Consider the following 14,496-nt stretch of genomic DNA (forward strand, 5'->3'; position numbering starts at 1 on the left):
TCGATCAGTTGCCTTCCACACCTACCCCAACCAGGGCTGGGGATTGAACCTGCAACCCAGGTACGTGCCCTTGACTGAGAATCGAACCTGAGACCCTTCGGTGCACAGGCTGATGATCCAACCATCGAGCCACACCGGCCAGGGCAGAGCTGCCCATCTTTTCATGTCACTTTGCACACAGAAAAGTAAACAAACGAGCTCGATGGAGGAGGCTGTGCAGGACGGGACTCGGGGGCCCCCAGGACCCCCCACCACCCCAGGGCGAGCAGGCATTGCAGCCCCCCAGAGGGGAGGCTGGGCAGGAGACCTGGGTCAGCCAGCCCAGTGTGTCCTTGCTACCATGTCTGAGGATTTGACTCGGGATTCTGGAAGGATGGGGCAGGCAGGTAGCAACAGCCCCTCTTGGTGGGGGTCTGGCTAGGACAGCAAGGCCCTGGCCGGCTTTCCAGGGGGAGGTGTTTGTGGCTGCAGGAAACGCGATGGGCCTGTCAAGAATGGAAGCCAGCCCCAGTGGCGTCTCCAATGCCTCATCAGGAGTCGTCAGAGCAAATGTTTACCTGGCGCTCCCGGTGTCAGCAGCTGGCTCCGAGCCCTTCGGTGCATTAATTCAGTTAAGCCTCACAACGTGCCTACGAGAAAGAGAGGAGCTATGATCACCCCCATTTTACAGGTGGGGGAACCAAGGTCTGGAGCAGCTTTGCAAGGTCGAGGATGAATGAGGGCAGAGGTGGGCTTTGAACCTGGGCAGGCTGGTGCCAGCGTCGCTCTCTGGACACCTATGTCCATCTCCAGGCCAGGCAGAGATGAACACACAGCTGCCCAGCTGACCTGGGCGCAGCCTCACTCACCCACAGTCTCTGGCCGAGCTCCACCCTGTCTGGGGAGGGTCAAGTGGGGCGGGGGGGCGGTTTAGGCCGAGCCCCTGGCTGAGGGAGCCTCCTCTCGCTGTAGTGAGCAGTGAGCCACGTGGCGGGCTGATGCCGACGGGACCCTAGAGGCTAGAAAGGAAGGTGCGGTGGCCTGTCCACTTTCAGGTCATCCTGTCCTTGTCCTCCGCCCACCCGGCCGCCTCCTCCCACCCCACGTCCCCGTCTCCCACCGCCGTGAGGAAGCTCCGTTGGGAGGAGGTCTGACACAGCAGTGATGTTCAAACCCCTGTCCCCACAGGACAAGCCAGCGGCGTTCAGAGGGGACACCGAGGTTCAGAAACATCGTGTGACTTGCCCAAGGCCACAGAGTGAATGAGGGACAGAAATGGAGTGACAGTCCTGCCAACTCCAGGGACCCCGGCCCTCCTCGGTCGGGGAAGGACCCCTGGGCAGGGACTCAGTAGAGATGGAGGGAAGGAGAGAAGGGGTCGGGAGGAAGGAATAGCGGGGGGCTTATTTTTACCCCAAAACACACCTTTACTTGTGCTGTCCTCAGAGCGCCCTTCACGTTCCTCTCCAAACCCGGTCCCACCCACGTCCTCGCCACGCCTGCCTGCCTGCTGGCGAGCTTTCCCGGGGGTGAGCTCCCAAAAGAGCAAGCTGTCCCTTCCCACCACTGCCTGGAGGCCACTCGAAGATGCCTTCATGTCCTGGGTGTATCCTAGGTCCCCACGGGCAGGCCCAGGAGCCTGTGCAAAGGTTTGGATTCATGGACCAGGACCCTGTAAACCCCACAGGCCTGGCTTTGGGACCCCGGCGTGCCAGTTCTGTCTGTGTGTCTCTGGGTGGGGCATTGACCTCTCTGGGCCTCGGCTTCCCCATCTGTAAACTGGGGGTGGCCACGTTTGCCTGGCAGGGGTGCCATAGGATCGGTGTGAGGATGGGCATACAGGCGCCAGCCCAGTGCCTGGCACAGCCCAGTGCGTAGTCTAGTCTACACTGTTGCTCCTGAGAGTGTGGCCCATTGACAGCAGCCGCTCCCCCGGGCGCTGCTCAGGCACGCACAGTGCCAGGCCCACCTCAGACCAGCTGAGCGGAATCCGCGTGTTAAGAACATCCCTGGAGACTCCTGTGCCCCGTGGAGAAGCACGGATCCCAAGGGCAGGTCACAAATGGTCGTGGTTTCACGTGGCTCCAACGAATACATTAGCCCCTGAACCACCTGACAATCCAGGCAGAGCAAAGATACCACCCCCATTTTACAGAAAGGAAAACTGAGTCCTAGAGAGATCATCTGACTTCCCAAATTCACATGATCAGGAGGTGGCCGAGGCAGATTTGAACCAGTGCCCTGGGCATCAGAGCAACACCTCCTGGAATGGTCATCCCAGGCCCACCCAGTGCTGGGCTTGGAGGAGCAAAACCCGAGACCTCAGTGTCCTCATCTGTAGAATGGGATCCCAGCACCATCTGATCGTGGGGAGGGTGCACAGGCTTGCCCGGCCTGGGCTGTCCTCACGCAGGATTGGGTCTTGGTTACATTGCCAGCGCATCTCCCCAGAGGTGAGGCAGGCAGGTGGGAGACGGACAGGAAGGCTGAGACAACTGTACAAACACCCTTGGGTGGTGCTTATGTAAGTCAATAAGCAAACAGCGGGCAGCTGGCGGGTGAGGAACCGTCCTCAGAGTGGCTCCCACAGCAGTGAAGATGCGCCCCCGGCCACTGGGGCACATCCCTGCTGAAGCCACAGGCACCGTCATGGATGGTCCCAGGTGGGAGCACCAGGCCCAAGGGAACTGGGCCCCCTTCCCCCACTTCTTCCTCCCTCCCTCCCTTCTCCTCGGGCCTCTGATGAGATGCCCTCATTCTTCCTGGAGTGGGAACGGTGCGAGGAGCCCAGAGTTTCCCAGCAGCCTACACCACATCCCAGCGGTCTGACCCTGGGTGGGTCCCTGCCCTCTGGGCCGGAGATGAGGATTATTCTGGAACCGGTCACATCTGGTGATGAGGTTGATCTAGCCCAGTGATGGCGAACCTTTTGAACTCGGCGTGTCAGCATTTTGAAAAACCCTAACTTTGGTGCTGTGTCACATACAGAAATTTTTTGATATTTGCATCCATAGTAAAACAAAGATGTATATTTTTTATATTTATTTTATATATTTAAATGCCATTTAACAGAAAAATCAACCCAAAAAAATGAGTTTGCGTGTCACCTCTGACACGCGTGTCATAGGTTCACCATCACTGCTCCAGTGACTGAATGTAGGCGCTTGGTACATAGAGAGCCGCGGTAAACAGGAGCTGTGGTCCAGCTCCCCTCGCTTGGACCAGGCAGTCCCGCGATTTGCCCCAGAGGGAATGACCGCACCCTTATTACAGATGAGAAAACTGAGGCGCAGAGAAAGTGACTTCCCTGAGGTCACGTGCTGGATAGGGTCGGAGCAAAGTCATATTTGAACTTACGTCACAAGACTCCCAGGACAATGCTCCAGGGCAGTGGGAAACAAGGCCGGCGCCCCCAAGCCCCACCCAGAGGGAGACCTTTTCTCCTGAGGGTCTGGGGGGGGGGGGGGGGGCGCACAAATGGGCAAGCGAGTCTGTGTGGCTTGGGAACTGGGCGAAACGTGGGCATCGTGCGTCTCCATGAGTGCACACGGGCCTGGGCGGAAGGGAGCAGAAAAGCGCCCCCGGGGAATTGGGGCTGGCCCACAGGGGTCACCCAGGGCCTGCCCTGGGCCAGAGGGCCCCCCCAATGCCGGTGCCGGGGGGCTTGCCGTCCCTAAAGACCACCACAGGGTGGAGGAGGCACCTCGGCCTCCACCCGGCATCTCCCCGTCCCCCCTGCCACCACCCCAGCTCCTTCCTGTTTTGATGGAAGGAAAAATTTTCAGCTTTTTTCCTTCTTTATTTTTCCAGACGGGTGACTCGCTCGGGAAAGGAATTCCCCCCTCCCCAAACCATGCTAGTACCTATATATCGATGCCACGGATCCAGGCCCATCCTGTTGTGCTGAGAGTCACGGTTATTTTTGGGTGCCTGACGGGGGTGGTACCCCAGGGGAGGGCATATGGGGGTGCTCAGCTGCCTTCTCCCAGTCCACATCCCCCTCCCAGGTCCCTCCCCACCCCCAGCCCATCCTCCCTGCCCGCTTCAGGGAGGAGGGAAGGAAGCCAGAGTATAAATAACTCAGGTGGTTACTCAGCTCCTGAGAACATGATAACATGAGTCATGATGTGAAATCTAGAGGAGCCGTGAACAGCCTCCGGCCGCGAGGCCCAGGGCAAGGCAGCGGGGCTGCGGGGAGAGATCAGGCGCCGGGGGCACCTGCAGCGGGCAGGCCCAGGAGGACGGGAAGCTGCTGCCCCACGAATGGTCTCAGACCAGCCTCCTCCCAGCTCTGACCCTCAGTTACTCACGTGTAATGGGCTGGGGGTGGGGAGGGGCTGGCTTCATTCTCAAGGCCGTCCCTGAGCTGGGAGGAGGAGGACGGAGGGCAGGGGCACGCCCTGGCATCGTCGGGCCTCTCCCTGTGCCTGTCACAGGTCAGTAGGAGGAGCGGGTCTGTTGGAACGTCTGGTCCCCTCCCCCATTTTCAAGGCAGCCGGCCCCCCAAGTTCCCTGGGCGTCCATGGGACTTGCAGGATGGAAGGTGGGGGCATGGGCAGCAGCATGAAATTCCTGGACACTGGCCCTCGGAGCCTTCGCCCCACAGGGTGGCCCGGAATCGGGGACAGCCCTCACCCTTCGTTAGCTGCCCGGCCGCAGGGTGGCATGAGGCGTGGGTGCAGAAGCAGGATCACTGGCCTCACCCTTGGGATCAGCCCAGGCGGCGAGGCCGGGCTGCTGGCCCAGCCCCAGGCTCCGGCAGGCAGGGCCTGAAGGCACCCGCAGCCTCGGCCTGCTCACCCAAGGAAACCTCCAGAGCAGGGCAGGCCTGGACCCTGGGTTGCCATGGCGACCGGTTCTAGAGCCCCTGCAGGCAAGCCACCCTCTCCTGTCACCCAGGGCTGCCTGGCCTGGTGGGAGGGCCGCGGGCCAGGGGCACAGCTGATTGCGGGGGACTCGGGCTGGGAGTCAGGACACGCGCCCGTGTGGCCTTCAGCAACTAGCTCCCCGGTCTGAGCCTCGGGCGCTTGGCCTATAACATGGCGAGTGGAGAGGACTAACGGGAGTCGCACAGTTGAGTGGCTGTTACCCACCCAGAGACCCTCCGCACCCGGGAGGCATCCTCCCTCCACCTTCAGCCTTAATCCCGAGGGCAGCTCCCAGGCCCTGCACCCCCAGCTCCACCCTGGTGACCCTTGGCCTGGGTTCTCCCTGGCAGGCAGGAAGGGGCCACCCCTCCCACTGCCCCCCACCCCGGCATGCCCAGACAGCCTGGCATGGCTCAGACCCAGCCATTCAACGGACGTTCTGCCCTCTGGCCCCTCACAACAATGGGGACTCCAGGAATATTGTCCGGCCGGAGCTGAATCTGAGGCTCTAAATATAGCTCCTCTGATTCGTCCTCCACTTCCTGCCCCTGCTGCCCTCGTTCAAGGCGATGAGGTCACCCCGGAATCACACCCCAGCAGCCAGGCCCAGGGGGTTTCCAGGCCCAAGGCTGCCCTCCTGCTCTTGGGGAACTGGCGACAAGGGGACTGGGGTCAAGGATCTTCCCTCCCTCCCTGCCCTGCCGGACCCTTGGCTGCTGGGCCCACAGCTGAGTCCCCAAGAACTTTGCCACCAGCCTGGGTAGGGGAGGCCACGGCGGGAGGAGGGGGCATCAGGCACCCGTGGAGAAAGCACACGTGGAAGGACAAATCACGGAGCCCCACAGGCACCCGTTTGAAAACGGCCTGCTGAGGGCCTGCTGCGTGCGGGCCCAGCGCTAGGCACAACGCCCGGGTGTCCTCCTGCGTGGACCGTCCACAGGAAGGACAATCAGCACGTAAACAATAAGTGACCACAATCATTTTAGTTGTGACAAATGTTCTGAAGGAAACGGATCAGGGAGATCTCAAAACCTGGTGGGGGAGGGGGGCTGAGGGCCCTGGTCCAGGGAAGGTCAAGGAAGGCCTCTGAGAGGTGACATTTGAGCCTCTTGGATGACCAGAAAGAACTATTCGAAGGTCTGGGTGGGGCCGAGCCATCCAGGCTGGAGGAGGGTCAGGGACAGAGCCAGGAGAGAAGAGACTTGTCTGCCTGGGGCAGTGGGGAGTCTGGGACAGCACTCCCAGGGGCCAGGGGCCAGGGGTCAGGAGGCAGCATTCCCTGTGAGAGCGGCCCCTCCCCCGGGCAGTGAGCAGGGGAGCTACTGCTGTCTGCTGAGTAGAGAAGTGACTGCAGGGAGACCGGAACCTCACACCTGCTGGCTAGAGGGCGACTTCAGGACTGACCCGCTTGCCTGGCTGCCTGGCGCAGTGATTGAGCATCGACCTATGAACCAGGAGGGCACGGTTCGATTCCCAATCAGGGCACGTGCCCGGGTTGCAGGTTCAATTCCCAGTGTGAAACTTGCAGGATTCTCTAATCATTGATGTTTCTATCTCTCTCTCCCTCTTCCTTCTCCTCTGAAATCAGTAAAAATATATTTTAAAAAAAAAGATTGACCAGCTTCAGTCCTCTCCTGAGTCTCTGAGGCCCAGAGAGGGCATGTGTCTTGCCCAAGGTCACACAGGAAGGCGGAGCTTGGCCTGGGGAACCTTTGACAGGTAGTAAGAGAAACTGCACCTGAAAAGGATGTGTCTTTTCTAGGACACCATGTCCGAGGCACTGCCCTCGCCCAGCCCCCGATTCCGCAGTCTGCACTGTGGCCCCTGCCCAGGCTCCTGTTGGGGTGCCGGTGGGAGATGTGCAGTCCCTGGGGGCCCCGTGGGGGTCTGCCCTGCCTCTGGCCGGGCTCCGCCCACATCCTGTGGACAGGTGCCCTGACTCTGGCCCCTCCCACAACCCTCTCCAACCGCCACCCTCACCCCCATGCCCCTGCCCTGTGCATCTCCCAGAAGCCCCTGCTCTCCTGTTCTGCCAAGAATCTGGGGTTGGCAGGGAGTTGCGGGGGGCCTCTGGAATGTCGCTTTCCGGTGCCAGCACCAGTGTGCCAACCTTGGCAGAGGCCTCGGGGGCGGATGGGGGATCACCAGATCTTGTCTGGAATGGGGAGGCTGGCAGCCATGAGCCACTGGGGGTGGGGGTGGGGGTGGGGGGCGGCCTGCCTGCCTCGTCTCAGGTGGGGGACACCCTGCATCAGAGCTGCCCTGACAACTGCCTTGCTCTCTCTACTTACCATCCTTCCAGAAGTGGGGGAGCTAGTTCCCTAGCAACAGTGCTCCCCATCACACTCACCCCTCCTGCTGCCCACACCCACAGTGCCTCCAGGTTTATGCTTGAACCCTGTTGGGGAGGGGGAGGTAGTGCTCTATGTTGCAGATTCCTATTAACTAACCCTCCAGACACGGGGGACGGGGGTAAGGAAAAGAGCTTTGGGCTGATCTAGGTAACACCCCCCTCCATCCCTCCACCCGCCCCCCCACACACACACACGTGCACACAGGCCTGGCTGCTTCCCTCCCTCCTCTGCCCACTCCCACTCCGTTTTCCCATCCCTGACCACTTGCAGTGGTTCTCAACCTTCTGGCTCTTTAAATACAGTTCCTCGTGTTGTGACCCAACCATAAAATTATCTTCATTGCTGCTTCATAACTGTCATGTTGCTACTGTTATGAATCGTCATGTCAATATCTGATATGCAGGATGGTCTTAGGCCACCCCTGTGAAAGGGTCGTTCGACCGCCAAAGGGGTCGCAACCCACAGGTTGAGAACCGCTGACTTAGGGGACGCTTCCCTCCGCTGGCCCCGGGGAGGGCCTGGGACAGGAGCAGGGGGAGGGGAGCACTGACTGATGGGGGGCAGGGGCTCCTGATGAGGATCCTCACTCAGGAGTCAGACAGACCTGGTTTGAGCCCTGGCCCCTCCAGTGACCAGCTGTGTGGCCTTAGGCAAGTTGCTAAGCCCCTCTGCGCCTTGATTTTCTCACTTGTCTAATGGTAATAATAGCAGTGCCCTCCGCACGCACGGGGGCTGTTGGGACGTAGCTATTATTGTCAGCATTATCAGCTGGTGGGGAAAAGAGGGTGTGGGGGGAGCTTGTGTCCCCCGAAGCGGCCCCAAGTTGTTGGAAGCTTCTGGTGAGGGTTAGGGGCAGCCTCTAGTGACCGGAGTGAGGAGAGGCAGCCGAACGCAGCCGGCACCCAGACACCCTCAGCCTTTGCCTCTCGTGGCAGGACAAGCTGAGGTGCCGGTGATTCTCGGGGACCCCCCACGCTCCCGGCTCTGCTGGTGGTGCCGCTGGGTGAGGCCTCCGTTTGCAGCCAGATGCCCTTCAGGCCTGGGGCACGGCCCCCCCTCCTCCCCTCCGCCAGCAGGGCCCAGGCCAAGATGCCTTTATTTTTAAACCTGAGAACAATGCCTGGCCGCACCGCCTCCCGCGGAGGACAGCGCGGATGGGCTGGGAGCCACGTTTCCTGGGCCTGCACCCCTCACCTTCAGACAGGTGCCAAGGGGACACGGCCGCTTTCCCTCAGGGAGTCTGCTCCTAGAGTGCTACCTGGGCCCTGTCCCCGGGCCGGGACAAACCCGCCCACCACAGGCATGACGGAGGCACACGGGTCCCATGGGTGCCGGTCCCAGGAGCGGTTTCAGGACCCAGGACACCTGGCCCCGCAGACTCACTCACCCTTCACCCCACAGGCTCCCCGGACCAGGCTGAGCACCAGGACCCCTCGGGGAGGCTCCGATCTGCCCAGCACCCGTGACTCGCTGCTGCCCACTCCCGCTTCTCCGCGCACGGCTCTCCAGAATGGGGGGTGTGTGCAGCGGAGGGCGTGCACCTGGCGGGAGCAGGGGCTCAACTCTCCCAAAGGGGCGGGCGAGTGAGGGTTGTGAGTCTAGCCCTGGTTCTGCTGTCAACCTTGGCATGACCTTGAGCAAGACCCACGCCCCCCTTTCTCCATTAATTTCCTCTTCTATAATGGGGGACAGCGGGCCCACCTGCTCCCCTCTCAGGGTGGGAGACGTGCTGTGCACGTGTGAGGCACAGAGCCTCTGGGTGGCAGGAGACCCTGGAAAGGGGTGTCCCCAACACACGATGGTGCCCATGGACGGCCACCGACACCAGACTCCAGAGCCGGACAGCTGGCTTCAGATCCTGGCTCTCCACGGTCAGGCTCAGACTGTGGGCACCACCCCCTCGGCACCTCTGTTTCCCCATTTGTAACGTGGGATCCTGAGGGTGCCTGCCTCATAGGGCTGGTGGCGAGACTGAGACACGTGCGTAAAAACAAGTGCTCGGTAAGCATCAGCTCCTACTGTGTGTGCCGCAGGCCGAGGCGGGCGTGTGCACGTGCATGTGCGCCAGGCTGTATGTGTCTGTGCCCACAGGCTGTGCTCCCAGCGAGTGCGGAAGCCATAGAATGGGTGTGAAAGAGACGCGCACCCAGATTGGGGTATGGACTTGCACTTGGACCAGAGCCTAGTGTTGTGCGCGTGCCCTGGTGCCCGAGGATGTGTTCTGTTCCCAGGCCTCGTTCACAAGGACCTGAACCGGCTTGAGTCCAATCACCCTGACATTGGGGTGGGAGCACAGGTGTGTCCATGTGTCGCCTCCACTGTCACCTCCTCCTGCTGGGACAGGAAGCAGCAGGCCCCCTCTCCCAGGGCCGGGCCCCACTTCGGGGTGCTGGGGACCCGCCTCAGAGGGGCACTCCTGCGAGGAAACATGCCCCTGAAGACCTTGGGGTGAACTTGGTCTCTCCTGTCTCCTGCTCATGGCTCTCTGCAGAGCATCCTGCCTGTCACGTTCCCGTAGTCATTGCATCTGCGGGCTCCCACCGCCCCCACGGGATGGGGATTTTTGTCAACTGCGCCTAGAACGGAGCCAGGCACACAGTAGGTGCTCAACGAGCACTTGGATGGCTGAGGAGCCTGGGCAGGTTTTGCTGCTGCTGTCATCTCATCAAGGTGTCAAACCTCAATGCAAGGCGTGTAACCTCCACCTGGGTCAGGACGTGTAACCTTTCGGTCGCCCGAAAAGTCCCTTCGTGCCCCGCCCCCGCCCCTGGCAGCCGCTGGCCTGCCTTCTGCTGCTGTGGTGTTGCCCTTCCTAGAATCCCACGCCTGCATCTGAGGAGGTCACTCAGGCAGCCGCTGGGGCCTGGGGAGGAGGAGCAGGAGGACGAAGGGCCCACAGGGACGGAGCGACGGTGACAGGCCTGGCCCAGGAAAGGTGAGGGGCACCTGAGCACTGAGTTTGAGAGAAGAGCCTCAGGCCCAGGTGAGCATCTGGCCCTGGAGGATGCGACCAGGTTTCCTGACGGAGCAGCTGGCTGGTGGCCAAGAGGCCCCTCACGGCTTGGTTGGGAGAGAGATGTGCTCACAGCACATGAGTTCATGGGTGTGCACATGCAAGCACACCTGTGTACACTCATGGCCACAGGGACATACACACGTGTACACACAGGAGAAGGAGGGCAGCCGAGGCGCGGGCCCCTGGAGGCACGGCCGCTCCGCACCTGTTTGCGTCTTCTCTGTGGAGGAGACCTCTCCGGGCTGCACGGTGTAGCAGGGAGCGGAAGCTCCAGTTCACGGAGCCTGTCCCCGTCTGCAACCCCCACCTCAGAACATAGCTGGTATCTGCTCTCTCTTACAAACGAGGAAACGGGGGCGTGAGGGGGCTGAGCAATTTGCAGTGACAGCACTCAAATTGGCTTTTCCAATCTGCGACAGGTTGCATTTCCCAGAGAGAACCACAGCCATATTTCTCATCCCACTCAGTCTTATAGTGGGACGCTGGTGTTCCTCCCGTATTTCCGCCCCTTGAATCTGGGTAGACTTGCACTTGCAGAAGCAATGTTTTGGATTTTGAGCTAGGTCCCAAAATGCAATGTAGCTTCTGCGTGGTTCTCCTGGGACACCGGCCTCTGCGGCTCTGAGCCGCCATGTTGTGAGGAAGCCCAACCAGCCCACGGGACCGGCCACAGGAGAGGCCCCAAGGAGGAGCGCAGGAAGGGGAGAAAGACGCACTGCTCCCCACTATACTAAGTTTGCGTTGGTTTGTTACACAGAAGGAGTTCATTGGAACCCAACCCATTGCGAATCCTGTCTGGCCGATGATCAAAAATAATCCAGAATCCAACTGCTTCTCACATCTCCACCCACCTCCCTTACCTGGGCCGCCATCATCTCTTGTCCGGACAAATGCGGTCGCTCCTGACTGGCCTCCCCGCTCCTGCCCGCCACCCTGCAGTCTGGCCCCGTCATCTCGGATCAGAATGAAGTGAGTTACTGCCCACAGGACGGTGCCTGGCACACGTCCAGAGCTCAGCGCTGTGCTGTGTGGGGCTGCTGTGTGCCAGATACTGTGCTTGGAGCTGGGGATTCAGTGGCGAACGGGGTAAACCAAGCCTCTGTCCCCAGGGAGCTTATGCCCTGGAGGGGACAGGCACTGAGGAGGAGCAGGGGACATGAATGGCTGGCAGGCACCATGGCAGTGACGAATATTGGGGGTAGGGAAGACGGATGGGGGTGGGGGTGCAGTTAGAGGGAGCCGGAGACTTCTCTGGGGAGTGACATTTGAAGAGGTACATGATGAAAAGAAGCCCAACCAGCCCACCGGAGAGGCCCTGTGGGGCCAAGGAAGCAGCAGGTGCAAAGGCACTGAGGTGGGAATGAGCCGGATGCCTGGGAGAACCAGGGACGAGGACAGTGGGAAGTGAGTGGGGAAGTGAGTGGTGGGAGATGAGGTCAGAGCAGCTGGTTGCTGGGTCCACTTCCCTCTCCCCCTTCCGGCCTCCGAGGGACCAGCACCCTGACCTGAGCTGGGGTGCTGCTCTGCCACCGCAGCTCCTGCCTTGTGACCTCCGCCCCACCCAGCCCTCAGCCCCACTTCCCCTTCCAGCTGCTTCCCAGGAAGGCAGCAACCGCATCCTTTTCTCAAAGGCGTCCCCTCCCTCAGCCCTCCAGAGTGGACGGCGGGGAGCAGCTGACCCTCAGCCTGTGGCTGACTCCCTTCATGTACTTTCCGTCTGCCTTCCCGTCCATCACCCCCTCCCCCCGCCCTACTGACAGCCTCCTCTCCTCTCTAACCAAAACTCCCAGAATCCATGGGGTTCCCCAAATGCATCAGCCATTCCCTAGGCCCAGAACACCCTTTCTCCCTCCTCCCTCTGACCAAACCTCAGCTGTTACCTCCTCCCAGAAGTCCCTGGGTTGTGAGCGAAAGATGTGTCTTGCTCATCTCTATACCCCCAGGGCCAGGCATAGGGCTTGGCAGCAAGAAAAATCTTAGTGCCTAACAGGATGAACGAATAAACGAGTGATGAACAGGGGCGCAGTTCCGGGCCAACCGGTCCACTATCCACACGTGTGTCCTGAGCATGTGCTGGGCACAGACTCCAGGGATGACTCTGCCGGACAAACCTGCATTCACGTTCAAAGAGCCCGCTCTCCAGATCCGGGGTCTGGAGCAGGTCTGGGCTCGGCCTCACCTGCTGTGTGACCTTGGGAGCCCTGACCTGTGCTGAGCTGCTCCTCGTTGCCAAAACGGCAGCTGGCAGAGGCTGCCCGATCACAGCGCATCACAGTCACAACGTGGACTCGAGCCAGACAGCCTGGCTGCCCATCCCGGCCCGGCCCCCTGCTGGCTCTGTGACCTTGGGCCTGTCTCTTAACCTCTCTGGGCTCCTCTCCACCACCTGTGAGTGCTGAGGAGCGTCCGGGCTGGTCCCCCAGAATGGCTCCCTGCGGCTGCCCCTGCAGAAAGCCCAGCCCTGGCAGCCCTGGCCCAGCACTAACCACATGGTTAATTAGACCGCGATGAGGTCGGAGGTCCTTGAGCTGTGCCGACACGAATGAGGGGTTTGTGCAGACACCTCTACTGCGTGTCAGGCAGGAGGCTGGGAGGGTCCCAGACTGAGACTCTGAGGCTGCTGGTGGCGCCAGGGACGGGCGACTCTCACCCCAGGCTGGGCGTGCGCAGGCTGCTGGTACACACGGCCCCCCGAAGCAGCCCCCACCCTTTTCCGAACTGCTGGACCCTCAGAGGGGTCAGTGATTGAGCGTCGACCTATGAACCAGTAGGTCACAGTTCAATTCCCGGTCAGGGCACATGCGGGTTCGATCCCCAATGAGGGCGTGCAGGAGGCAGCCAGTCGGTGATTCTCCCTCATCATTGATGTTCCTATCTCTCCCTCCCTCTCCCTTCCTCTCTGAAATCAATAATAAATACATTTTTTTTTAAGTGACAGACGGTCACTTTTTGAGAGGAACTGAGGGTAACCCCACCATGGCAGACTGAGATCCTAGAGCCCCACCGGGAAACGGCCCCCACCCCGCACCTCCCAGGGAACGATGGACTAGGACCGAGGTCACAGGCCAACGCGGGAGGTTCTGGAGACCCCAGCGTGTGAAGTTGCCTCTCAGGTTCTGGGGCCCCTGCCTGGAGGGTCTGGATGAGATGTCCTCGCTTTAGACGGAGAGGTTAGGAATCTGAGTGAGCTCTGTGCCCAGAGCCGGTGGCCCAGGGCAGCTGACACAGGAAGGTGAGTGACTCGCCGGGACGTGGGACTCTACCCCCACATGGTGATGTGCTCCTGGAAATCACCCTGATTCTACTTTCCAACGTGAGTCAGGGACACCTGCACTTCCGGGGGCCAAAACACCCCCGGGGCTGGCTGACAAGGATGCTGACATCTTCCTGAGGCGTCTGATGCGCAGCCGGCCTTCCCAGGAACGGCTAGTAAACAACCATTCACTTCGCTCGGAGTCCCCACAGCCTTATAAAGCCGCGGTCCGGTCCTGCCCTCACCATCCCCTGTGAAACGGGGGACCAGGCCTGTTGGACGGGTGATGCCACTGACGCCCACAGGGTCTCACAGGCAGCCCCGAGTCTGACACTTGGGTGGCCAGCCCCAGACCCAGAACCCAGAACCTTTCCTGACACCCGGAGGTGACTTTGACCTTCCTTCTGGGAGACTAGGCAGATCTTAGACCAGCACCCACTCCCACTCCCCAATCCCAGTTTTTATTTCTTCTTTTTTTTTTTCATGGCTTTACCATCAAAGCAACAATACATGTCCACTTATGAAAGTCTGAAAAATGCAGAAAAGTCAAAATAAGGAAGAAAAATCACCACCCACAGCCTCACCGCCCAGAGACAATCATTGTTAAGGTTTGATGTATTTCCTTCCATAGTGTTTTGTTTGGGGACTTTTTTAAAAACATGGCTGAGATCATACTGTATATTAAAAGAGAAAACAAAACGGTGGTATCCTGCCTTTTGACTTGCCATTCTATCACGGGCACAGTTCGATAATTCACTCTCCACAACCCTGCTTCTTTTCCTCTTCTCTGAGTCTCGTTTTTATTGGATGGCCGGTGTTTTGTGAAGTGGAAGTTCCATAGTTTATTTAGCCGTTTCCTTATTGTTGCACATCTCAGTTAGTTCCACTTTTTTGATGTTATAAATAATATATTTTGGTAGATCTTTGTATGGAAAGCTTTCCTTTTCCATATATAGGGGTGGCTCCATGGCTGGGATGGAATCACTCGGTCCGTGAGTCATATGCGTTTCTGCTGCACTCAGTCAG

General features: G+C 59.9%; 1 long non-coding RNA gene across 1 annotated transcript in view; it reads left to right on the forward strand.

The window, feature by feature from the left end:
- The window catches only part of LOC139007574 (uncharacterized), a 22,313-nt gene extending 8,046 nt beyond the window's left edge, over nt 1–14,267 (forward strand). The window contains exons 2-3 of the long non-coding RNA XR_011470871.1: nt 10,975–11,186; nt 13,972–14,267. This is a non-coding gene — a long non-coding RNA (uncharacterized lncRNA). The remainder of the gene's footprint in view (nt 1–10,974; nt 11,187–13,971) is intronic.
- The last annotated feature ends 229 nt before the right edge of the window (nt 14,268–14,496 follow it).

This window comes from Myotis yumanensis, unplaced genomic scaffold (assembly GCF_028538775.1).
Source record: "Myotis yumanensis isolate MYYU_CA2020_CCGP unplaced genomic scaffold, mMyoYum1.0.hap1 SCAF_3, whole genome shotgun sequence".
Classification (NCBI taxonomy): Eukaryota; Metazoa; Chordata; class Mammalia; order Chiroptera; family Vespertilionidae; genus Myotis; species Myotis yumanensis.